This window comes from Octodon degus, unplaced genomic scaffold (assembly GCF_000260255.1).
Source record: "Octodon degus isolate 3935 unplaced genomic scaffold, OctDeg1.0 scaffold00017, whole genome shotgun sequence".
In the NCBI taxonomy this organism is placed as follows: Eukaryota; Metazoa; Chordata; class Mammalia; order Rodentia; family Octodontidae; genus Octodon; species Octodon degus.
This window is the reverse complement of record NW_004524593.1, coordinates 11,629,391-11,629,601: the sequence shown is the minus strand read 5'-3', so window position 1 is coordinate 11,629,601 and position 211 is coordinate 11,629,391.

Genomic DNA, 211 nt, shown 5'->3' with positions numbered 1-211 from the left:
GGCCGGCGCCGCCGCGTGCGTGCGTGGTGCGTCCTCCCGCCCCCTCCCCTCCCCCGCGCCGCCCCCCCTGCCGCCCCCCCACCCGGCGGCTCCGCGTTCGCTCCCTCGCTCGCTCCCTCGCTGTGTCTGGCAGGCTGCGGCCGCCGCTGGGCTGCTGCCATGGGGAGCCGTTGAGAGTGGGGCCCTCTTCACTCCGCCGCGCTCCTCCGGC